The sequence below is a fragment of the Schistocerca nitens genome, chromosome 1 (assembly GCF_023898315.1).
Source record: "Schistocerca nitens isolate TAMUIC-IGC-003100 chromosome 1, iqSchNite1.1, whole genome shotgun sequence".
Taxonomy (NCBI): Eukaryota; Metazoa; Arthropoda; class Insecta; order Orthoptera; family Acrididae; genus Schistocerca; species Schistocerca nitens.
The window spans coordinates 288,132,056-288,158,413 of record NC_064614.1 but is presented as its reverse complement, the minus strand read 5'-3'; the positions used below and the strand labels follow the sequence as shown (position 1 = coordinate 288,158,413).

The 26,358-nt window shown below is 40.7% G+C and overlaps 1 long non-coding RNA gene across 4 annotated transcripts in view; it reads left to right on the top strand.

Annotated features, from left to right (window-relative positions):
- LOC126248231 (uncharacterized) overlaps positions 1 to 26,358 on the top strand; it is a 130,219-nt gene that overhangs the window by 6,381 nt on the left and 97,480 nt on the right. Inside the window, exon 3 of one of the 4 annotated variants that reach the window (XR_007545436.1) lies at positions 11,126 to 11,315. The exons of the other annotated variants lie outside the window; for them this stretch is intronic. This is a non-coding gene — a long non-coding RNA (uncharacterized LOC126248231). Of the gene's footprint in view, positions 1 to 11,125; positions 11,316 to 26,358 lie in introns of those variants that run through there. 4 annotated transcript variants of the gene reach the window in all.

The following is a 26,358-nucleotide window of genomic DNA, read 5'->3' as shown; positions in this document are numbered from 1 at the left end:
TAACAGTTTGGTAACTTATACGAATATTATTGTACTTCTTTCATTACGGCATTGACCAATAATCTGTTTCAGGCAGTCTCCTTCTGTAGAAAGAACTCGTGATCTTCTCTAAACAGAAATTTTTTCTGTATCATTACTCCACAACATTCGTCGATAACTCGTTTATAGAAAACAGAGGAAATTTGCGTATAAGGAAAATGTTTGTAGATTAATTGCTACATGGAAAAGCGACATCCGGTGCATATCAACGAAATCCCCGAGTTAAGACTCAAAAAGTACACGAAGTTACGTCAACGTTATTGCTTGTAGCATTGAAGATGCCTGATTACATTTTCTCGAGCTTCCGGCCGTGTTAACTAGGTTTCTTTTTACACAAAGTATACGCTGGTATCCAGGCAAACGGCTGCTTGCCAGTGAGACACGATTACTGTAAAGTCGGGTGAATACAAAAAGTTTTCAACGTGAAAAGAAAAAAATGATAATCTTAAAAGGATAAATAAAATCAGAATTATATGGGGTTATGAGTCTTGTTCCTGTCTTTAAACTTACAATTAGTTTTGACACCTACCTCATTACTTTATAACATATAAAAATAAAAACTTGATGTTTCTATTCACCCCGCAGAAGTGGGTGAATAAAAACAGCAGTATTAACTTTTGTTGGGTCTGTTTATTGGGCCTTCGGGTGAACAGGGACAGATCAAAATTTGTTTTGGCTCTGAAAGAATAACAGAAAATTTGACTGGTTCAGAGAGTTTTGTTCAGTACAAAACTAAGAATATTTGCATGAGTTGTGATTTTTTAATTTTGTTTTCCAAATAATCAATGGTATATAACTAATTAACTCATTGTAGCATTAAACTGATGAACTTCATTTGTTTTTGAATGTATTAAGTCACAGACATCATCTTTATAAATGTACATGTGTTTGAATCAACAAATCGTAAGTACCTTCCCAGAAGTAATGGAGAGCTTTCCAGCAACATCTTCTTGACTAAGAAATGACTACTGACCTATTAAAGTAAACGTCTGTAATCAGTCTCTTTTTTTTCACAAAAAAAAACATAACTTAATGTTTACCTTCGGAATAAAATATTTTACATGAATACCGTCTAAATGACTACTTTGTTTTCCACATGCTTTAATCAGAGCCTAATCTCCTGTGTTGAGAATAATGCCAATATTACCGTCAAATTCTAGGTCCACTTTGAAGAAACCCGATTGATTACTGTTTCTATTCAGCCCACAAACTCTGAAAACATAACTCTACGCTTTCAATTAGCCGAAACATAAGTCAGACTAAAGTATACTTTTAGACTTAACTTTTGTTAATGAAGCGGAATTTCAAATTACTTAAATTAAAACAAGACAATTTATATCGGTAATTATAGATAAACTTCGAAGTAAGCTATAATTCTCTAAGCCTCAAATACATCTGTAGCTTACAGCATGTCCTGTACAACGTTACAATTTACAAATTACAAACGTTATCATCGTCTACCCTGTCTGGTGGCACACGACAAACACCAGAAATAATTCTTTCGTAAATTTTTGCAAAAAAAGAATATCTCTGAATTGAATAAAAGGCTGCGGGTTCATCTTTCTACCGCGATTAATCTGAATATATATCGTATCAAGCAACTGCCATTACGGATAAGACAATACACAGCACACTGTGAATTGTTTAAAGGTCCTTTCAATTAGGTAATACTCGAACTCTTTTACTTTGCTTTATGAACTTTTCGAAACGGGAAGAAACGTAATGAGAAGACAGCACGCACATATAGCTTTTAATACAACTATCATTTATTACTTTAAATGTAACTCACATGTATTTTTTTTTTCATCAAAGATAACTGTGAGCTGCCAAGAACAGAAGCAAAGTGGGTGTTTAAAATGGCCGTAATTACATTTATAATATTTTTCAGTGACCAGAGAGTCATGTCAGAATGTGACAGAGATTCATATTTCCTGCCTTAAGCTCCTACGCACTGTTACGTTCTCTCTAGCCAAAACCAGAGGCAACTCGAATTACTAACATTTCGTAATATAGAAAATTGAGCACCACATCCGATGTTCGTCACAAAGTAAACGAAACATCAACTGACAATGCTGTCAACTTTGAAATTCGTAATTTTAGAGTTAGACTGGTCCGTGCCAAATATAGACAAACAAATATTTGAATGATATTCGCACGACAGGATACCATAGCACCTTTTTGGACGTTTTGTTTCTACTCTCGCCAGTGTTTGTCTTCACTCCATTGGAGGACGTTCATTCTTGGCTTCTATGAGGCCTGTGGTAATAAGCAAAGGCACCAGGCAGCTGTAGACTACGTGAAAATTATTGCAGACCACCTGTATCATTTCATGCTTGATGGTATCTTGCAGCAGGATAACTATCCGCGTCACAAGGCCACAATCGTTTTCAGTGGCTTGAGCACGATAGTGAATTCCCTTTGATTTCTTGGACACCAAATTTGTCTGCTCTGAACCCAATGGAATACGTCTGGGACGCCATCGGGCTGCACCATATGTCCAGAATCAACAGAACCACCAAGCACTTGTCGAACCTATGTCACGCTGAAACACTGCTGCATTGCTTTCCGAAAGTGGACAACACGTTACTAAGGAGGTGGCCGTAATGTTTTGTATATATCTCGAGTAAAATATGGGGGCCTAACAGAGCATCAGTATCTTTTAGTTTTACATGTCTTTATTTAATCTCTCTTACTTTAAATAAATATAAGTTCAGTCAGAAGATGAGTACTGTGTGAAAGACAGAAGAAGTATTAATATCAATATGTAGGAAATATCTCTGATGTGATTGCAGTATCCGAGAAATTACTTAATGTTGAATCACTGGACGAAGAGTTAACTCTGATCGTAAATATTAACTGCTGCAGAAGGTGCATTTAATAATCAATGGGAGGAGGAATCTTCATTATGTTTTATCGATGTGGCTAGATGTCAAATAACAGTCGTTCTCGCCGTCAAGCTATTAGCACCGGTAAGGTAATCATCTTGACTAATTACTTTGTGGGTAACAAATATGGACGGTTACACATTTTTAATTAGATTACATGTTTCGATCACTCTGGATCGTCTTCAGATCTAAGCAGTTGCTTCAGCAACCCGTCTTGTCTATTGCGAAACACATATCAGAGTACTGTACTCTGGTAAGCGGTTCTGAGTAGACGAGGCGAGAGACGAGTTGCTGAAGCAGCTTCTTAGATCTGCAGGTGATCCAGAGTGATCGAAACATGTAATCTAATTAAAAATGTGCACATGAGACGGAACAATAAATGAGAATTATCTTAACTATCGAAACAGTTGCTGAATTTCTCAAGACAATTATGAAGACTATAGTAAAATATGGATGGGCTGCTCAACGGTTTGGTCTGCAGACAATACGATAAGTTAATAACCGCAATCCTCTATTCATGTCTGAGGCCGACTCTTAAATGATTATATTGATTTGTGAACTGGAGTGCCGCTGCTGCGAACATAGGTCTGTTCACATCATCCAGCAAACATTCCAGGCACTGGCAACCTGGTGAATAATAGGATTGTCGAAGTCTCTACCGCCAGATTCCTGGGACGTCTGTATTCTGACGCAAGTGAAACGTTATTGGGAACAGAGAGCTAAGGGCATTCAGGCAATAGCTTCAGGCCACAGAGCGCTCTCTGCTACTTCTGAGACAGTACTTTGCTTCGCTACGCAAACAATAACTTTGAGCTTAAACACCCAGTTTCTCTGCTACTTTTAATTTAGCAACTACAAATTTCAAAACGTTGCGATATGAGGGTAGGTTACTTGGAAAAGAAATTAAAAAGTAACATACTGAAAATAGTATTGTTAGAGGATTACGATGAAAAACAGAAGACCGAAGAACTAAAAATCAGGACACTATTGGTTTTACTGTAAACAGAAAAATTTGAAACAAGACTGCAGATATTGCTGGAATCTCAAACACAATGGAAATGTTTTTAATAAATAAAAGATAGTCCGCCGGCAACGGTGGCCGAGCGGTTCTAGGCACTTCAGACTGGAACCGCGCGACCGCTACGGTCGGAGGTTCGAATCCTGCCTCGGGCATGGATGTGTGTGCTGTTCTTAGGTTAGTTAGGTTTAAGTAGTTCTAAGTTCTAGCGGACTGATGACCTCAGATGTTAAGTCCCATAGTGCTCAGAGCCAAAAGATAGTCCATGGAAATCATTCATAGTGTTAACTTCCTGACGAGGAGGTAGGAGACCTCAACAATGAGTTAGGGAAACTGAAAAATGGCAGTAAATCTCACTACAAGATTATAATACAGGGTTTTAATGCAAAAGTAGAACAGAACTAAGGAAGGATTCATCAGTGCCGGTCGTCGGATCTGACGCTAGAAATGACAGATCTCATACGTTAAACGTTTTGCGGGTAATATTTTCCAATAGAAAACAAGTACAAAATAAAATTATCAGATACTGAATGGAATTAAAAATTGTATACACCACATTTATCAAACAACAGCGTCATTGTCAAATATGTGACGGATAGTCAAATAACTTACGGGAAGGCAGCCGGGTGACGTCGTCGACAACCGCCGATAATTTGACAAGGCAAAACTGCAGCGGGTAAGCGCTGTGCAAGGAAACCGACGACTTCTGTTTCCAGAGCATTTCCGGAAAGATACTATACACACACACACACACACACGCACGCACGCATAAACACATACGCGTGGGCGCGCGTTGCAAACACGACGTCAGAAGCCATCGCCAGTGAAAATTAGTAACCAACGGGTGAGGCAGCATTAACTCTGTCCCTTTGTTTTTTGATAACGGAGAGAGAAGAATTCCATCAGGATTTGAGCAAAAGCCTCGATTTCTAAACCTCGATGGGGAGTATCGTTGCTTGAGTAGGTTGGATAAACTCCGCAGCAGCAGAGCAGGACTGCAGTGTACATTGTCGTTTTTGTTGAGGTGTCGTGGCCAAGATATTGATCCAACGTTTCCGAAACGTGCATCATGTTAATCCCCTTGTCACGAATCGCATCAAGCAGCGCTCTGGCCTCGCTCTTGTTCGTGGAAGCATTCATTACATTCGTCGACAGTTACATTTTGTTTCCAAAGAATTCTTTCGGTTCCATTTACTGAGCGCTTCAAACATTTCTATTTTTTCTTGGGACTGGCCGGACGGTGCTGCATGGTCACAGTCTGACTGGGATTTTCAGTCTGTAATTGCCAGGAATTTGGCCATGTTTAAAGTTTCTGTGACTCGGATTCTAATGCTATTTCTTGACGTTCTGTGGTAGATCTCACGGAGAAAGCTTTTGACGACGCAGCTTTATCTCTGCTAGGGAAAGGTTTAAATTTTGCACCGACTACCAGGCGTTTGCCAGTGGTTGATTTTATTAGTTCTGTTGAACTGGCTATTTTTTAAGTACCTCCTGATGTTGCAGAGGAGGCTAGGAGGGAGGCATGTCGTGTGTTGAGTGGGACACCTCCACCCAAGAGTAGTATCACAGCGGCTGAGAGGGCTGCTTTGCGTTCACTTAGAGTTGATCCGGATATTGTTATTTTACTCGCGAACAAGGGCAACGCTACAGTAGGTTTGGACTGGGTGAATTACGTTCAAAAGATACAGTGTTTAGTATCTAATTCAGTGTATTTCAGGATCGGTGCTGACCCCACAAAAAATGTTGAGACAAAGAGTAACAGCCTCCTGAAGAAAAATTTCTTGTGGTGGGAGACTATCAAGAGTCTCAATCCTTACCGTGCTGTTCCCTCTGGGTTATATGGACTCCCTAAAGTCCACAAGGAGGGTATTCTCCTTCGTCCGATTGTGAGTAACATTGGTGCTCCGACGCATTGTGTAACAAAACACCTCGCTACTCTTTTGAGTCCTGTAGTAGGTTGGTATGAGCATCACATTAAGAACCAGGCGGATTCCTTACATTCATGCGTTTGAATGACTGATATTTTTGTAAGTTTTGACTTGATCTCTCTCTTCACTCTTGTTCCTCTGTCAGATTCGTTACGGTTGACTGAGTTTAGGTTTGGTGCTGAATTAATGAACCTATTTCGACATGATTTGTCTTCCATTTACTTTTTATTCAATAACCGTAACTGTGAGAAAACAGATGTAGTTGCGATGAGAAGCCAGATGTCACCTGTTATTAACATTTTCCTTAGGAAAGACTTCGAGGAATGTGCCGCGGAGTCGGCGGCTTCGAAAACACGTATTTTTCAGGTAACTGACTGACACTTCTGTTGTTTGGCCTCATTGTAGTGAGAATTTGGAAGACATTTTAGAGCAACTGAATTCAATCCACTCGAATTTTCGTTTAACTGTGAGGGTGGAAAAGGATGGCTGCCTTCCCTTCCTTGATGTGTTAGTCGGGAGAAAGATTGCTGGTACGTTGGGACATGCTGTATATAAGAGGGCCGCTCACACTGAATTGGACCTACAGGCTGACAGTTGTCACCAACTGACTCAGTGTAAATGGATACTTCGTACTCTGGTTCATTATGCCCATGGCATCGCAGACCACGAGAGTTTGTCAGCTGAATTAACCCATGTTGAGGTCACCTTTCGTCAGAACGGATATAGTGAAAGACAGGTGAGACGCGCGTTGCGCTATCGACCAACCGTGCACCGGGCCAGTGATCATAATACCGAGGTGGCGCCAAAGTCTACGGCGTTCTAGCTTTGTGCGTGGGGAATTTCCAGTGGGATTGGTCGTATTCTTTGGAAATATGATGTGAAATGTGTTTTTCGACCACCATCTAACTAGGGTATTTCTAGGTTTCGTAAGTGATGATCCTGGTTTGCGTAAAGAGCGTGTTTATTGTATTCCTTGCAGTTGTGGCATGTCATATATTGTCAGACTGCCAGGACTATGGAGTGCGGTATACTGAGCATAAGCATCTCTCGCACTTACCACAGCCGAACAAATATGCTATTGCAGAACATTGTCCTGGCACCGGTAATCCTATGGAATATAACAACACGGAGATTCTGGCATGCACTTCCAGCTAAGGGGACAGTATTATTAAGGAGGCAGTGGAAGTTAAATTAGCAAGTAATCTTACAAATAGAGATAGAAGTTTTGGTTCGATTCTGGTGAAATTTTGTTCTCTCTCCCTTGTCAAAAAACAGAGGGGCAGAATTAATGGGACCTCACCCAACGGTTACAGTTTTCACTATCAATAGCTTCTGAAGTCGGTCACATTTCGTTGTTGGTGGCGCTAGTGTTTACAACGTGTGTAGGTGTGTGTGTGTGTGTGTGTGTGTGTGTGTGTGTTTGTGTGTGTGTGTTTTATCTTTCCAGATATGCTATGCTGATGGGTTCCCACAGAGCCAAATGTGTTCGCTGAAGTGAAATTTGTTCTTTTACAGCTTTATAAAATTTGTTACGTTCAACATTTGTAGATCAGATGATGACAGCTTCTTTCGAAAACTGCCATCGTGAAATACATAAAATTTAGCGATCTTCTCTTCAGCAGATATTTCTTTCCATTAAACCGCCAGACCGGTGCCATTACATAAATACGTGTAACGGATATTAACCGCATCAGCATTTCAAGTTATTGTTGGGCAGTAAGATGCAGAGCTTAAGTTACTCAAACGAGATTTACAAGTTAATCATGTAGAATATAATATAATAAATCAAACATGTAGAATATAATAATTTATTTTATGATGCGTATTATACCAAATTATACTAGTCAGCAACTTCAGAATCTTTGAAAGTGAAGATTATACCAGCGCAGATGAAACAGGAAGTTATTTAACAAAGATATTTTTGCGTATGGATTAATATGTTGAAGGTATAGAAAAAGACAGACGAAGATAAGGAAACTCAAAAGCAACACAGCATCTATTAAAACAAAGGAAAATGGCAGGAAAATTTACGAGTCGCAGGAATACTAAACAGATACATAACTTGGATAGGCATCACGTTTCTTCGTAAAGATGGCATATGGCGCAGAAACTAAGAACAGGGAGAACATTGAATAAGCACTAGAACAATTCTTTCATCGTTTGTGGAGCTTAAGAGATGAATCAGCAACAACAGTAGTTACAAAACGAAACTAATGTCTTTTTGGAAGAAATGCCAAATGAGGTTTACACAGGGTGGTCCACTGATCGTGACCGGGCCAAATGTCTCACGAAATAAGCGTCAAACGAAAAAACTACAAATAACGAAACTTGTCTAGCTTGAAGGGGGAAACCAGATGGCGCTATGGTTGGCCCGCTAGATGGCGCTGTCAGGTCAAACGGATATCAACTGCGTTTTTTAAAAAAATAGGAACCCCCATTTTTTATTACATATTCGTGCAGTACGTGAAGAAATATGACTGTTTTAATTGGACCACTTTTTTCGTTGTAATAGTCACAAACATATGGCTCACAATTTTAGACAAACAGTTGGTAACAGGTAGGTTTTCTAAATTAAAATACAGAACGTAGGTACGTTTGAACATTTTATTTCGGTTGTTCCAATGTGATACATGTACCTTTGTGAACTTATCATTTCTGAGAACGCATGCTCTTACAGCGTGATTACCTGTAAATACCACATTAATGCAATAAATGCTCAAAATGATGTCCGTCAACCTCAATGCATTTAGCAACGACATTCCTCTCAACAGCGAGTAGTTCGCCTTCCGTAATGTTCGCACATGCATTGACAGAAAGAAATCCGGGGACGTCAGATCCGGTGAAGGTGCGGGCCATGGTATGGTGCTTCGACAACCAATCCACTTGTCATGAAATATGCTATTCAGTACCGCTTCAACCGCACGCGAGCTATGTGCCGGACATCCATCATGTTTGAAGTACATCGCCATTCTGTCATGCAGTGAAACATTTTGTAGTAACATCGGTAGAACATTAAATGGGAAATCAGCATACATTGCACCATTTAGATTGCCATCGATAAAATGGGGGCCAATTATCCTTCCTCCCATAATGCCGCACCACACATTAACCCGCCAAGGTCGCTGATGTTCCACTTGTCGCACCATCGTGGAAATTCCGTTGCCCAATAGTACATATTATGAAGGTTTACGTTACCGCTGTTGGTGAATGACGCTTCGTCGCTAAATAGAACGCGTGCAAAAAATCTGTCATCGTCCCGTAATTTCTCTTGTGCCCAGTGGCAGAACTGTACACGACGCTCAAAGTCGTCGCCATACAATTCCTGGTGCATAGAAAGATGGTACGAGTGCAATCGATGTTGATGTAGCATTCTCAACACCGACGTTTTTGAGATTCCCGATTCTCGCGCAGTTTGTCTGCTACTGATGTGCGGATTAGCCGCGACAGCAGCTAAAACACCTACATGGGCATCATCATTTGTTGCAGGTCAAGGTTGACATTTCACATGTGACTGAACTCTTCCTGTTTCCTTAAATAACTTAACTATCTGGCGAACGGTCCGGACACTTGGATGATGTCCAGGATACCGAGCAGCATACATAGCACACGCCCGTTCGGCATTTTGATAACAATAGCCATACATCAACACGATATCGACCTTTTCCGCAATGGTAAACGGTCCATTTTAACACGGGTAATGTATCACGAAGCAAATACCGTCCGCACTGGCGAAATGTTACGTGATACCACGTACTTATACGTTTGTGACTATTACAGCGCCATCTATCCCAAAGCGAAAAAAGAGATCCAACTAAAACATTCAAATTTCTTTACGTACTACACGAATATGTCATAAAAAATTGGGTTTCCTATTTAAAAACACGCAGTTGATATCCGTTTGACCTATGGCAGCGCCATCTAGCGGGCCAACCATAGCGCCATCTGGTTTCCCCCTTAAAGCTAGACGACTTTCGTTCTTTGTAGCTTTTTCGTTTGATGCTTATTTAGTGAGATATTTAGCCCGGTCACTATCAATGGACCACCCTGTATAGCCATTCGCGGTATTCAGGAAAATAGCCTGTTGACGATTTTTTTCTTGAAGAAAAATTGGTACAAAAGTAACATGTACCGAAATAAGAAATAATAAGTTTTAATGGTAAATATTCTTACCCAAAACACCTTCATTTACACCTAAAGCAGATAAATGTCAACAATGAACGACAGAAGTCGTCGTAAACCCAATTATTTTAAGACAAAAACATTACAAAATTAAGACACCAAAGAAAAATTATTAAAAATGAATAGTTAAGTCCTAGAATTAGTTGGGCTCTTATATTAGAGTAGTTGAAGACATCGACAGTATAGACTGCATAAAAAAACTAAATTACTATCGGTAAAGGAAATTTGTGTGTCTAAAATAGAGAATTTTCTATCAATGAGTACTGCTAATATTGGCTTATAGCAGTGAAACATGGCCTTTTATTGCAAAATCCACTCAAAACAGAGGTATCCTCGGGGAGTAATCGAGAGGTATGTCATGACTGAACTAGGAGGTACAGGAAAGCAAACAAATTGAGCAAGGAGCAAACTGCAGAGGAAAACTTACTTATGACTGTATTGGAATTGTAATATAGATCGCTAGTACTTATAGCCAGACGAATGGACGGTAGATCGACTGAGATTACTGGAATCCTAGAAATAAGACCGAGGCGACTGCGTAGCGGAAGTTTAATTGATAACATTAAAAAACATGACGGAACAATGTGGATGTGTGTAGCTGACGGCTGTAATACATCATCATCTGGACGAAGCCTTCACCAAACAGTGGATTCCAGATGGTTGGTGGTTACAAATTGTGATAAGAGGTAGCAAGATTGTTCTATTGGTAATCCAAATTCGACTTCGATATTCCCACTATCCTTTTTTTTAACAGGTTCTAATGAATTTAAAAAAATCTTATCTAAGTAACTAGTAACCAAAGATTGTGTGACTTTAAGATTCTAAACTATTTCCAAGGAATTGAGGGATGTGTATCGTTTCATACGTTAACGCCCAAATTTCAAGTTTATCAGCGTAAAACAGAGGTAAAAAAAGGTAAATTCGTTAGCGTTTGACATCTGGTTTTTACTGGTGTCAGTTCCAGTACTTAACAAACCTGAACCTCTATGTTTATGAAACATTCCCAAGTGAACAGTTGTTTTATTCCACACTAAATTGCACGTTTACTAATAAATTACTGGATTAACTGTTCACAGGCTAGATGAACGACATGGCTTACCTCTTCCAACTGCATCGAACAAGATCGTGCAGTGGTTATAAATCTGAGCCGAGCCTGGGAAGAAGTGTAATCAAATCTAAGTGTTCTGCAGTTTCCCGTGCATCCAGTCAACAAAAGTATAATCTATTTTCTTCTGTAAACCTGTCAAAATAAATTAATGATTCTACTCTAACGTCAAATTCTGCCTTTCCTTCTCTTAGTTTTGCGATTCACATGTATGCGATACTGCACCAGCAGATCTCATTAGTTAGAAAAACACATTCTTTCCCATCAGATTCTGGTGCGAAACGGCTGCAGCTGCACGACACCGCTCTCATTTCTGAAAACTTGTTACAATAATCCTCTAACAACAGTATTTGTGCTGTCTGTGGATAGCCAATTGCTCGGAAATTGTGTAGTGCAATATTTACGTTCCAATCAGTGGTGAAAGCATTATTCTCGTTGAGGGAAGATTGTAATGGCATTATCTAGTGCAGATAACAGAGCACTGCAGTAACTCTAACACACGTTATATTTAAATTCTTTTATACCACACACAAAACATTCAACACACAAAACAGCGTAAATATCTTTTACGGCAGGAATCGTGGGACCATAATAACAATGCCTTGCCATCATTAGTAAAAATTTCGAGGACTTGACGTGTACACATTTATTCGCCTGAGAAAGCAGTCGGTTTCCTTTTTAATATAAAATTCCAGTAGAAGCTTGACTCTTCATAAGCCACTCACTTGTAACGATCAAGTTAATTTGATTTCTGCCTAATTTATTCTCTTACCCATGCGGATGTGCTATTTTTTGATATTTTATTATCTCACATACTAATCGAGCTTGCGATCTCAGAAACAAACCAACATCCCTTATCTGTATGGGTCACAAGATACCGCCAACCACCAGTTAATGAACCGACTAGCAAGTGAACATGCCTGGTGTTTCCCACGGTCTTGTGATCCATGCAGGAGGGGGGTTAGGGGCAGGGGGCGTCTGAATTTGCAATGAGATCGTCAGCTTGATTATTTAGAGTCTCCAAAACAGTGATTCCCAACCTTTTTGAAACCATTAGTTGTGAGTGCAGTCAGATATTAGCTTGTACTCTCCCCCTCCGTCTTCACCATCACTAACGTTTGCCCTTAATTAAACCATAGAACGAAAAGAATTTTTTGTGTTCTTTTATTTTTAAAATGACGAAAGAAAAATTACATTTAGTTTTTGTAGCTGTTTCATCAAATCACTAACTAATGAGTGAATGAAACGACTGGTACTGCTTATTTATAAAGCCCTTTTTTAACAGAATGATGAAGGAAAGGATGATTAAGGTTTAACGTCCCGTCGATAACGAAATCATTAGAGACGGAGCACAAACTCGGAGTTATGACAGATGGGAAAAAGAAATAGGTCATTAAGTTCCAAGGGAGCCGTATCGGTATTTGCCTGGAACGATATAGGGACCTGACCGAAAATCTAAATCAGGATGGTCGGATGCGTATTCGAACGGTCGTCCAGCCGATGCTAGTCTAGCTTAGTAACCGCTGAGCGACCCCGCTCGGTTAGAATTATGGAGTAATTCTCAGCGCATCACCAGTGCCACCCACAACTCCTTCCCAGAAAAGAAAGCTAACTGTTCATACTGGGGGTGGACACGTGTTAAAAAACATGCTTCCTCTGCACTACTCCCTAGTGACACTTGCTTCACCCACACACTGCAGCTCCTCTTAAAATCAACCAACTTAAAATGTCTGCACTATACTTACTGTTTCTAAATCACTTGATTTCTATACTTCTTATTTCTGAACTGGCAGAAATTGAAGACTTCAAGTTGCTAACACTTTTTGTCTGATCTTCGCCGCTAATCGTGGTAACAATAACAATAATAATTATTATTGTTATGTTAACTGAGTCTTCCGTCGGTTCTTCGTAGAACAACATTGTAATAAATAAAAAGCACTAGTTTGCTTTTGTTCCACAGTATTACTTGTACTCTTGTACTATGTTAACCGTTTTCAGCTTACAAGGTCATCTTCAGACGTTTATTGACCATTGCCACTAATAGTAACAATATTGAGTAGGCATTACAGCAATGTGGTTGCTTTGTTACGACTTTGTTGTGCTGCCAGTTAGTTCGTTTATCTGTCGCAAAATGAATTATGAATTAATTTCTGGTCCTTTGCGGGAACTACATACAGCATTGAGAGGGCTTTTTCATGAGATATTTAACCATACGCGACGTATACGTCTCAGTTTTACTATCATGGTACAAAATAACAAGTATGTGCGTAGTGTGTGGACTAAGTGAAGTTTCACAAGCTGTAACCTGCACCATATTCTGTCACGCATTCGTGCTAGTATTTTCAGAAAATGTAATGGCAGTTTACACTGATGAGCGAAAACATTACCACTGCGAGGCTGAAAGCTTCCTAGTCGTGTTGTAGATACATGACGCAGTAAGGAAACTCTATAAGCGGAAGAGAGACGAATGGGCAGTCATTACAGAAAAGATAAAGACCGTAAACGCGGAGATCCATTGATATAAGCGGTTTTGACAAAGGGCACATTATTTTGCCGCCGCGGGCTGGAAACGAGAATCCCTGAAATGCCTAAGCTGGTCGGCTGTTTGTTTACTATTATCGTGAGCACCTATGGACAGTGGGTGAAGGATGACGGAATAATGCGTAGGCCGTATGGTACTGGGCGTCCACGGCTCATGACAAAACGTAGAGGTCGAAGGTTCCCTCAATTGTAGTCCAGGGATGGGCAGCGATCTGTGATAGATCTCACGGCAGAGTACAATGCTGGTGCAGGCGCAAGTGTTTCGGAGCACGGTTAAAAGATCATGGTTGAAATGGAGTTCCACATCACACGACCCCATCGTGTTCCTTTGTTGACCCAACGACAACGACATCGTCAGTTATGATTGCAGTGTGCACATCTTCACTGACTTTCACCGTGCATCACTAAAAACCTGTCGCCAGTCGAATGAATCGGATTTCTTGTTACATCAGGTCGATGGTGGAGTCTTTACAAGCAGTCATCCAGATGAATGGCTGCACCACAGATGAAGGCTGGTGAGAGCAGAATTATGCTGTGGGTACACTGAGCTGGGTTTCTATGGGCCCTATGCTCGGAGACGTCATGACATCAGTGAACTACGTGAACATTATTGAGGACCACATGCATCACTTCACGCTTGAAGTCTTCCCCTACGGCGATGACATCTTCCAGCAGTGTTGAAATGTCATAATCGTGCTACAGTGGTTTGAGGGGCATTATAGAAAACTACTTTGATCTTAGGACCAGCAAATGTGCATGATCTGTACACACTGTAACATATATTGGGCGCGAACTGTGAGCCCACAAACCACCGTCCCGTAATTTTCGGGAATTCAGTGACGTGTGACTAGACTTCTGGTGTCACGACCTTCTGGAAAGCTATCGAGAACTTTTAGAATCCATGCCTAGCAGAATCACTGATGTAATGTTTTTGAAAATAGGACCAACACGCTATTAGACAGATGATCATAACGTTTTCGCTCATCGGTGTACGCAAACCAGTATTATAGTCTTACGAAATAGTGATCATCGTAACGATCTCTTCAAAACAATTTACTTTCGTAACCGAAAAATAACCAAACCCTTTTTTTTTACCTCTCCGAAAATTTTGTCTTGCTTGTCAGGGGGACGTTACCCCCTTACTGCGAACCACTCTTCTAAAAGACGATCTGGATGGAATTTAGTATCCTGAAAACTACACTACTGGCCATTAAAATTGCTCCACCAAGAAGAAATGCAGTTGATAAACGGGTATTCATTGGACAAATATGTTGTTGTTGTTGTGGTCTTCAGTCCTGAGACTGGTTTGATGCAGCTCTCCATGCTACTCTATCCTGTGCAAGCTTCTTCATCTCCCAGTACCTACTGCAATCTACATCCTTCTGAATCTGCTTAGTGTATTGATCTCTTGGTCTCCCTCTACGATTTTTACCCTCCACGCTGCCCTCCAATGCTAAATTTGTGATCCCTTGATGCCTCAAAACATGTCCTACCAACCGATCCCTTCTTCTAGTCAAGTTGTGCCACAAACTTCTCTTCTCCCCAATCCTATTCAACACCTCCTCATTAGTTACGTGATCTACCCACCTTATCTTCAGCATTCTTCTGTAGCACCACATTTCGAAAGCTTCTATTCTCTTCTTGTCCAAACTGGTTATCGTCCATGTTTCACTTCCATACATGGCTACACTCCATACAAATACTTTCAGAAACGACTTCCTGACACTTAAATCTATATCTGATGTTAACAAATTTCTCTTCTTCAGAAACGATTTCCTTGCCATTGCCAGTCTACATTTTATATCCTCTCTACTTCGACCATCATCAGTTATTTTACTCCCTAAATAGCAAAACTCCTTTACTACTTTAAGTGTCTCATTTCCTAATCTAATTCCCTCAGCATCACCCGATTTAATTTGACTACATTCCATTATCCTCGTTTTGCTTTTGTTGATGTTCATCTTATATCCTCCTTTCAAGACACTGTCCATTCCGTTCAACTGCTCTTCCAAGTCCTTTGCTGTCTCTGACAGAATTACAATGTCATCGGCGAACCTCAAAGTTTTTACTTCTTCTCCATGAATTTTAATACCTACTCCGAATTATTCTTTTGTTTCCTTCACTGCTTGCTCAATATACAGATTGAATAACATCGGGGAGAGGCTACAACCCTGTCTCACTCCTTTCCCAACCACTGCTTCCCTTTCATGCCCCTCGACTCTTATAACTGCCATCTGGTTTCTGTACAAATTGTAAATAGCCTTTCGCTCCCTGTACTTTACCCCTGCCACCTTCAGAATTTGAAAGAGAGCACTCCAGTCAACGTTGTCAAAAGCTTTCTCTAAGTCTACAAATGCTAGAAACGTAGGTTTGCCTTTTCTTCTAAGATAAGTCGTAAGGTTAGTAATTCCTCACGTGTTCCAACATTTCTACGGAATCCAAACTGATCTTCCCCGAGGTCCGCTTCTACCAGTTTTTCCATTCGTCTGTAAAGAATTCGTGTTAGTATTTTGCAGCTGTGGCTTATTAAACTGATAGTTCGGTAATTTTCACATCTGTCAACACCTGCTTTCTTTGGTATTGGAATTATTATATTCTTCTTGAAGTCTGAGGGTATTTCGCCTGTCTCATACATCTTGCTCACCAGATGGTAGAGTTTTGTCATGACTGGCTCTCCCAAGGCCATCAGTGGTTCCAATGGAATGTGGTCTACTCCCGGGGCCTTGTTTCGACTCAGGTCTTTAAGTGCTCTGTCAAACTCTTCACGTAGTATCTTATCTCCCATTTCATCTTCATCTACATCCTCTTCCATTTCCATAATATTGTCCTCAAGTACATCGCCCTTGTATAAACCCTCTATATACTCCTTCCACCTTTCTGCCTTCCCTTCTTTGCTTAGAACTGGGTTGCCATCTGAGCTCTTGATATTCATACAAGTGGTTCTCTTCTCTCCAAAGGTCTCTTTAATTTTCCTGTAGGCAGTATCTATCTTACCCCTAGTGAGACAAGCCTCTACATCCTTACATTTGTCCTCTAGCCATCGCTGCTTAGCCATTTTGCACTTTCTGTCGATCTCATTTTTGAGACGTTTGTATTCCCTTTTGCCTGCTTCATTTACTGCATTTTTATATTTTCTCCTTTCATCAATTAAATTCAATATTTCTTCTGTTACCCAAGGATTTCTATTAGCCCTCGTCTTTTTACCTACTTGATCCTCTGCTGCCTTCACTACTTCATCCCTCAGAGCTACCCATTCTTCTTCTACTGTATTTCTTTCCCCCATTCCTGTCAATTGTTCCCTTATGCTCTCCCTGAAACTCTCTACAACCTCTGGTTCTTTCAGTTTACCCAGGTCCCATCTCCTTAAATTCCCACCTTTTTGCAGTTTCTTCAGTTTCAATCTGCAGTTCATAACCAATAGATTGTGGTCAGAATCCACATCTGCCCCTGGAAATGTCTTACAATTTAAAACCTGGTTCCTAAATCTCTGTCTTACCATTATATAATCTATCTGATACCTATTAGTATCTCCAGGATTCTTCCAGGTATACAACCTTCTTTTATGATTCTTGAACCAAGTGTTAGCTATGATTAAGTTATGCTCTGTGCAAAATTCTACAAGGCGGCTTCCTCTTTCATTTCTTCCCCCCAATCCATATTCACCTACTATGTTTCCTTCTCTCCCTTTTCCTACTGACGAATTCCAGTCACCCATGACTATTAAATTTTCGTGTCCCTTCACTACCTGAATAATTTCTTTTATCTCGTCATACATTTCATCAATTTCTTCATCATCTGCAGAGCTAGTTGGCATATAAACTTGTACTACTGTAGTAGGCATGGGCTTTGTGTCTATCTTGGCCACAATAATGCGTTCACTATGCTGTTTGTAGTAGCTAACCCGCACTCCTATTTTTTTATTCATTATTAAACCTACTCCTGCATTACCCCTATTTGATTTTGTATTTACAACCCTGTAATCACCTGACCAAAAATCTTGTTCCTCCTGCCACCGAACTTCACTAATTCCCACTATATCTAACTTTAACCTATCCATTTCCCTTTTTAAATTTTCTAACCTACCTGCCCGATTAACGGATCTGACATTCCACGCTCCGATCCGTAGAATGCCAGTTTTCTTTCTCCTGATAACGACGTCCTCTTGAGTAGTCCCCGCCCGGAGATCCGAATGGGGGACTATTTTACCTCCGGAATATTTTACCCAAGAGGACGCCATCATCATTTAATCATACAGTAAAGCTGCATGTCCTCGGGAAAAATTACGGCTGTAGTTTCCCCTTGCTTTCAGCCGTTCGCAGTACCAGCACAGCAAGGCCGTTTTGGTTAATGTTACAAGGCCAGATCAGTCAATCATCCAGAATGTTGCCCCTGCAACTACTGAAAAGGCTGCTGCCCCTCTTCAGGAACCACATGTTTGTCTGGCCTCTCAACAGATACCCCTACGTTGTGGTTGCACCTACGGTACGGCCATCTGTATCGCTGAGGCACGCAAGCCTCCCCACCAACGGCAAGGTCCATGGTTCATGGACAAATATATTATACTATAACTGACATTTTATTACATTTTCACGCAATTTGGGTGCATAGATCCTGAGAAATCAGTAGCCAGAACAACCACCCCTGTTCAACACGATACCACAGTTCATCAAGAGTAGTGACTGGCGTGTTGTGACGAGCCAGTTGCTAGGCCAATATTGACCAGACGTTTTCAGTTGGTGAGAGATCTGGAGAATGTACTGGCCAGGGCAGCAGTCGAACATTTTCTGTATCCAGAAAGGCCCGTACAGGACTTGCAACATGCAGTCGTGCATTATCCTGCAGAAATGTAGGGTTTCGCAGAGACGGAATGAAGGGTAGAGCCACGGGTCGTAACACATCTGAAATGTAACGTCCACTGTTCAAAGTGCCGTCAATGCGAACAAGAGGTGACCGAGACGTGTAACCAGTGGCACCCCATACCATCACGCCGGGTGATACGCCAGTATGGCGACGACGAATACATGCTTCCAATGTGAGTTCACCGCGATGTCGCCAAACATGGATGCGACCATCATGCTGCTGTAAACTGAACCTGGATTCATTCCAAAAAATGACGTTTTGCCATTCGTGCACCCAGGTTCGTCGTTGAGTACACCATCGCAGACGCTCCTGTCTGTGATGCAGCGTCAAGGGTAACCGCAGCCATGGTCTTCGAGCTGACAGTCCGTGCTGCTGCAAACGCTTCGAACTGTTCGTGCAGGTGGTTGTTGTCTTGCAAACGTCCCCATGTGTTGACTCAGGGACCGAGACGTGGCTGCACGATCCGTTACAGCCATGCGGAGAAGATGCCTGTCATCTCGACTGCTAGTGATACAAGGCCGTTGGGATCCAGCACGGCGTTCCGTATTACCCTCCTGAACCCACCGATTCTATATTCTGCTAACAGTCATTGGATCTCGACCAACGCGAGCAGCAATGTCGCGATACGATAAACCGCAAAAGCGATAGATTACAATCCGACCTTTATCAAAGTCGGAAACGTGATGGTACGTATTTCTCCTCCTTACAGGAGGCATCACAACAACGTTTCACCAGGCAACGCCGGTCAACTGCTGTTTGTGTATGAGGAATCGGTTGGAAACTTTCCTCATGTCAGCACGTTGTAGGTGTCGCCACCGGCGCCAGCCTTGTGTGAATGCTCTGAAAAGCTAATCATTTGCATATCACAGCATCTTCTTCCTGTCGGTTAAATTTCGCGTCTGTAGCACGTCATCTTCGTGGTGTAGCAATTTTAATGGTTCAAATGGCTCTGAGCACTATGGGACTCAACATCTTAGGTCATAAGTCCCCTAGAACTTAGAACTACTTAAACCTAACTAACCTAAGGACATCACACACACCCATGCCCGAGGCAGGATTCGAACCTGCGACCGTAGCAGTCCCGCGGTTCCGGACTGCAGCGCCAGAACCGCACGGCCACCGCGGCCGGCAGCAATTTTAATGGCCAGTAGTGTATTTATATACCTATATTCGTTATTCTCATAATCCCTACGCGATATATACGACGCTGGCAACGGACATTCGCAGTTGGCATTCAAAACAGCTTCCAGTCATCTCGAAATGTATAAATACAAGTCCTTTATGGTTTTGAAGGGTACAGTGTGCCATTCTTCCTGCAAAACAGTGGCATGTTCAGATAGCAATGATGGAGGTTGTTAGAGATCACAGGCTCTTTTCCGCAACGTAGACGACAAACGCTCGATAATATTGATATCTGGTGAGTGTGGTGGCCCGGGGAGATGTACGATTCATCCTCGCGCTCACAAAACTAAGCCTGGACGCTGCGAGCTCTGTGAACAGCAGCCTTGTCCTCGTGGAACACAGAATCACAATTGGGGGACAAACACAGCCAAAATGCTCATGTAGTTGTTGGCAGTAACGCTACCTTGCTAATTAACCTTGGGGCCCATGAAATACCACGATATGATTGACCAAACCACTACAGAAGCCCTGCCGTGTTTGACTTTTGAGATGTAAGCGAAACAGAATTTGGAAACAGCGTGCAACAAGATTCATCCAGTCAAACGACATTCTCCTATAGCTTCTCTTTCTTACGGCCACTGTCTTCAATTTATCTACATTTAAAGAGAACTGCCATTAACTATACCGACCGTAAATCTTTAATAAATCGTTTACACATTTCTATCATAGTAGGAGTCTTATCGCGCTTCCTTTAAGCACACCCAAACTTCCTTTCGTTTCTGCTGAACGTTCGTCATCCAGAACAATATACGGGGTCCTATTATTTAAAAGTTCTTCTTTCCGAACATATACTCTTTATGCTAGATATATCGTTGCAGCGAAGTCAATGTGTACATAAAGCAACGTAAATGATTCCGTATAGTTCATAGTTACAGCTTTTAACTTCTAGAGACAATAAATCGGTACAAGTGGTCTGCAAAATAAAAGTGACAGAGAAGACAAAACTATGTCCTACGTATAAGGCTTATACACAGTACAAAATTCCTTGTAGCTTGTGCTGCTTATTTTATGTGTAATATCCTGCAATAATTATAGAGTGATAATATTCCTTTTCAGACCATGTGTTTTGACGAGTGAACCAAAGCTACAATGACAATACTTTCTGTTTTACTGTGAAGAGAGGCGCACTTATCCAACAACCTTGTCACAAACATAATGATAACTTTCCTATCGTTTTTCTCTATCCACATGTGACAAATAATTCAACTTTGTCTCCCTTAAAATTTTCATCTCAAATACAAATTTAATTCAGGTTGTTAAATAGAACAGATTGAGTGATCCATATGTCTGCCAGCATTGGTGATAAAACGAGTTTCAAGGATTGAACCAAAAATTGGCTTATGATGATCTAGATTTCGATAACGTTCAAAATAAAATGTAAGCTGAAACTACACTACTGTTTACATATATTTCATTCACGCGAAGCAGAATGACATGTGCAGTGAATAAATCGCTAAACCTTTGATACTATGTCAATTTTCAGTTTACTAAAGCGATTTATCATCATTCAAGAAAAGTAAATATCATGATATCTTTGAAATTAATAGCAAGTTAACGTATACGTCAGTGGCTATTGTAGTAATATTCTTCTGGTGTATGGCCGGGTCATGATGCAATTAAAAGTACCAACCCTTTCTCTAATGTTAAAGCAGCCACAGCAACGACAACGTACATAAAAAAATTTAATGAGCAAGTTCAGGCTTTTACACCATCACAGTTACAGATGTTTTCTTCGTACCACCTTCGTAAACTTACATAAAACGTATTCTTTCCATTTCGCTACTGTTTCGCTTTCCTCACTTGCGATATCTTGCAAACAGTACTCGCAAGTGACCAGATTCCGACACCATAAAGAATCTACAAACTGCCGATCGGCATTGCATCACACTTTCGACAGTTATCCAACATATCAATGTAAATGACCCGAAGTATTTTTAACTGATAGAAACCAGCGCGGTATAACTGAAGACGATGCAACATGACGCGGCACCGAATAGCGTAACAGAAACGCTGAATTTCTCAATGTCCACAGACCATATGTAATTTTATACGGACTACAGAATTTTCTGCAGCTGCGAACCAGGTCAATACGCTGATATCTGTTTGGTATCAACGTAGCATACGATCAATAGTATTTCTCACAGATTGGAGTTTGATTTAGGCTGTTGTTACCCATCTCGAGCAGTGGGTTATTCCGCAACGACACCGTGAAACTTGCTGTTCCAGCGCCACACACGTTTATCTCGTTCAGTAGATATGTAAGTAAACAGCTATCAGCTTCTCTCGTGTGTGCGACAAGCGTATTTCTTCAGACTGACACAGCGGAAACAAACAGTGATCAGAGTGCATCTGGAAGTTCAGGGGTCTGGAACTTTACAGGACGCTACCGTATTGTTGATATTTTCCGTGGTAGATAATGACGGCCGGGGCTTCCTCTTAGTGCTTGAGCTTTTAAGTTCACTCGTAGTGGGGTGGGGTGTTACAATGAAAGAGACTCGGAAATAATATTCATAGTTGACATACGCTCTTTTATACTTTCATATAATCTCTGTTTTTGTAGCTCTATATGTAAAGCAATTGCTTTGATCTTGTCTCATTGTCTGTCTTAAAGTGGTAATCATATCTACAGCCACATCTACATCTACATGGATACTCTGAAAATCACATTTAAGAGCCTGGCAGCGGGTTCCCCGAACCACCTGCACTATAATTCTCTCTTATTCCGATATCGTACAGCGCGCGGAAAAAACGAACACCTGTATCTTTCCGCGAGAGCTCTGAGTTCCCTTACTTTATTATGATGATCGTTTCTCCCTATGTCGGATGGCGTCAACAAAATATTTTCGCACTGGTGACTCAAATTTCGTGAGAAGGTTCTGCCGTAACGAAAAACGCCTTTGTTTTATTGATGTCCATCCCAAATCCTGTTTTATTTTAGTGCCACTCTCTCAATAATACAAAACGTGCTGGTCTTCTTTGAACTTTCTCGGTATACTCCGTCAATCCTATTTGGTAAGGATTCCACATCGCACAGCAGTATTCTAAAAGAGGGCGGGCAAGCGTAGTGTAGGTAGTCTATTTAGTAGATCTGCTATATTTTCTAAGTGTCCTTCTAATAAAACACAGTCTTTGGTTAGCCTTCCCCACAACATTTTTATGTGTTCCTTACAATTTAAGTTTTTCATAATTGTAATTCCTAGGTCTTTAGTTAAGGCCTTTAGATCTGACTGATTTATCGTGTAACCGAAGTTTCACGAATTCGTTTTACCACTCATGTGAATGACCTCACACTTATCGTTATTTAGCGTCAATTGCCAATTTTCGTACCATACAGGTATCTTTTCTAAATCGTTTTGCAATTTGTTTTGATCGTCTGATGTCTTTACCGATCGATAAACAACAGCATCATCTGCAAACAACCTAAGACGGCTGCTCAGATTGTCTCCCAAATTGTTTATCAAAGGGCCTATAACACTACCTAAGGGAACGCCAGAAATCACTTCTGTTTCACTCGATGACTTTCCGTCCTCTCTGACAGCAAATCATGAATCCAGTCACATAACTGAGACGATATTCCATAAGCACGCAATTTCACTACAAGTGACTTGTGTTGCAAAGTGTCAAAAGCCTTCTGCAAATCCAGAAATACGGAATCAATTTGAAATCACTTGTCAATAGCACTCAACACTTCATGTGAGGGAAGAGCTACCTGTGTTCCAAACGGACGACTTAATCCGCGTTGACTGTGTGCCAATAGACCGTTCCCTTCGTAGTAATTCATGTTCCAAAATCCTGCTGCATATCGACGTTAATGATACGGATCTGTAATTTAGTGAATTATTCCTACTACCTTTCTTGAGTATTGGTGTGACCTGTGCAACTTTCCAGTCTTTGGGTACGGATCATTCGTCGAGTGAACGGTTGTATATGATTGTCATGTACGGAGCTATTGTATCAGCATACTCTGAAAGGAATCTAACTGGTATACAGTCTGGGCCGGAAGACTTGCTTTTGTTAAGTGATTTAAGTTGCTTCACTACTCCGAGCATATCTACTTCTACGTTACTCATGTTGGCAGCTGTTCTTGATTCGAATTCTGGAATATTTACTTCGTCCTCTTAGGTGAAGGAATTTCGGATGGCTGTGTTCAGTAACTCGATAGTATTTCCATTGCTATAGGGCAGAGAAGGCATTGATTGTGTCTTGCAGCTAGCATACTTCACATACGACCAGAATCCCTTTGGATTTTCTGCCAAGTTTCGAGACTTGCAGCAGTGTTGTGAACCGTTTTGTATACCAAGGAGGATCAGCTCCGTCATTTATTAATTTTTTTGGTATAAATCTTTCAATTGCTGTCGATACCATCTCTTTGATTTCAGGCCACACCTGGTCTACACTTACATTGTTAATTTGGAGATCGTCTCTCAGGAAGGCGTCAAGTGAATTTTTATCTGCTTTTTTGAATAGATAGATTTTTCACAATGAGATTTTCACTCTGCAGCGGAGTGTGCAGATATATTTTTCGTTTATTTTTGGAGGATTTGGCAGTTACAGTATTCAATTTCGCTACGACAACCTCTAGTTCACTAATCCCTGTATCCGTTTTGATGCTTGTTAGTTGCTAAGAGGTCAAGCATGTTTTCACAACCCCCTACTATTCGCGTGGCCTCATGAACTAACTGTTCGAAATAATTTTCAGAAAATGCATTATCACAATTTCGGATGACTTTTTTGCGTACCTCCGTATTTAAATAAGTATTTTTGCCGACATAACGAGGGTAAATTAAAGTCACCACCAACAACTGTATCAATCGGGTACATGTTTGAAATTAAACTCAAGTTTTCTTTGAACCTTTCAGCAATTGTATTATCTGAATTGGGAGGCGGCAAAAGGGTCCAGTTATTATTTTATTCCGGTTGCCAAAAATTACCTCTACCCATACTAACTCACAGGAACTACCTATTTCAATTTCGCGACAATGCAAACTACTTCTAACAGCAGCAAACACGCCACCGCCAACTGTGTTTAGCTTATCCTTTCAGAACACTGTTATATTTTTCGCAAAGAATTTCGACTGAACTTTTCTCTGTCTGAGTGACTATAGCGATTTGAGCATCAGTGCTTTCTTTTACCGCTTTGAGCTCTGGTACTTTCCAATTTGGCAGTACCTCTCTTCTACACTTCGCAGGTACCACAGAAACACTTCTATGTATCTTGCTGCTAAAACAGCAGACTTGGCGAAAAGGTTAAGGCAGAGAATGGTTTAAGGAAGGAATCAAGATTAGGGATAGACGCCTCGTCAACGATGATGGCATAAGAAACAGAAGATAAACTCTGATTGGGCAAGGACGAAGATGAAAATTAGCTGCGCCACCTCGGCAGGCGATTTTGTCGTTGCCTATTGTTCCTCCCAATAGCGAATTTCTCACTCTTTAGGAAAGTGTACATAATAGGTTAACATTGTCATCTTTATATTACCGCTAGTGGTCCACTTACTTATGTGAAACGTCCTACATTTGCCGTGTCCTACGTGTCAAAGAAATGTTATTTGCTTAATGTATTGCTCGTATAATATGTAACTACTTCCTCATATGCGCTCTGTGCTTTAGCCCTAACGTTAGAATGAATGTCACGTGATAAATATGTTAAAAAAACCAATCATGCTAGGTGAGATCCCTCTCGTGTCTTCATATGCTAGATAGACAAAGTCAGCAGAAATGAAAAATCCCCATTACACGAAGCTTAGCACTCGCTTAGCTGAACTAACAAGGGGCATAAATGGAAACATACTGCCCCATTCCATATTCTGTAGCTAAAGAAACCAGGTAACTACTGAAACTAATTTATCATTAGTGACTGATTTTGAACTCTGGAACAAAACGTGCGAACGATAACCACTCGTCACCACATTTGCATATTTTGTGTCATTGCGCTCATTATTTGACACTGCGTACAATCCAAAAACCACCACACTGAAAACATCAATTTAGAGTACGCCTGGTTATATTTGTTAATAAGGCTCACCAATCCGTGGGGGAAGTTGTAGGACACTGGCTTCATGAATGGAAGTGTTATTGAATTTCAAATATCAACGTCAAATCCTACTGCAAGGTTATTCTTAAAAACAAAAGCACAGAAAACTAACATGAAAGACTGAAGCTAATTATGTGGGACTTTAATTGAAATCGTTAGGAAGACCGAAAGAAGAAACAATAAGATTTCCTCGTCTGGTCTCTCGTATTTTCTAATTAACAAGAGAAATAACGTTAATAACTTCACATTCAAGTTTTCAATAATGAACAAATTAAATGAGAGTATAAGGAACTCTGAATTATAACTAGCACCTCATGCTACCTGCAGTTTTACAGAAGCGACACTTGTATTTTCACAATCCACAGTCAGCACAGGACAAAATCATGAAGCTAATGCTTATGAAATTCTCTGTACTTTGACATGAGCAGAACACAAAGCCCAAACTCTATTTGGAGGGGTACAACATGCTTGTTGCCAATGTGGTGACGTGAATGTACCTTAATGGAACGCAGCTAAACTTTCTCTGACGTGACACACAAATAAGCAATTAGCTGTTACCACCTCGGTATGGAATCTGAACGATCTTC